Consider the following 846-nt stretch of genomic DNA (forward strand, 5'->3'; position numbering starts at 1 on the left):
AATCGCGAGACAACATCGGCTCTCGACGAGAGCAAAAACGCGACCACGCGCCAACGGCGTAACGTCGCATGTAAATAATTGTACATAGCTTTGAAATTAGAATATAGTTCCACATTATTATAACCTACACCACTGCTTTTCATTTCACCAACGAAACCCGGACCACACCGACTAAGACTATCCCGCACGTAACGCAAGGCCGTTACAAGGTGCTGCTGCAATAATGCCACGCACCTGCTGAGGTAAGCGCTGCGTCCACAATGATTCCAGCATTGTCCCGTCTGCGTGACCCTGGGCCAACTGTCGCATCTCCTGCAAAAGGTGAGACGGCTTCTTGTCACCAAGCACGCACCGCGACAGAAGCTCGTTGAGTCGCGTTGTCTTTGAAACGGCGAATCGATCCGTAAGCGCCCGCGCGAACGCCGTGTACCGCTGCTCTACCGGCAATGCTTTGTAAGCCGGGTCGATCTGTTTGATGACTTCAACGGGTATTTGGCTGAGCATTTTCCCGAATCGTACTGCCGCGTTGTTGCATCCGTGAGCCTCGAAAATCAGGTCCGCCATTTCTAGCCATGTGTCGGCGTCATGACCTGTCCACGTGGGCAGTTTAAAATGTTCCGTGCTGCTGCTCAAGGCGGAGTGCGGCTCCTGAGTTGCTGTACCGGCCCCTACGGCCACGACCGGCACTCGGTGGTCATCTCCTCTCGGCATGCTGCCGTCGTAAGCCGTTCCCTGTCGCGTATGCGGCGGCGATCGCACCGTGGCCATACGAGTGAACAATTTGGCAGGTCATCGATTCACTTCTTTCGCAGAAATCGAAAATTGGCTCCTAACTTGGATCGCCTC

Source organism: Odontomachus brunneus, unplaced genomic scaffold, assembly GCF_010583005.1.
Source record: "Odontomachus brunneus isolate Ranch 3 - 2012 unplaced genomic scaffold, Obru_v1 Obru_scaffold_057, whole genome shotgun sequence".
NCBI lineage: Eukaryota > Metazoa > Arthropoda > Insecta > Hymenoptera > Formicidae > Odontomachus > Odontomachus brunneus.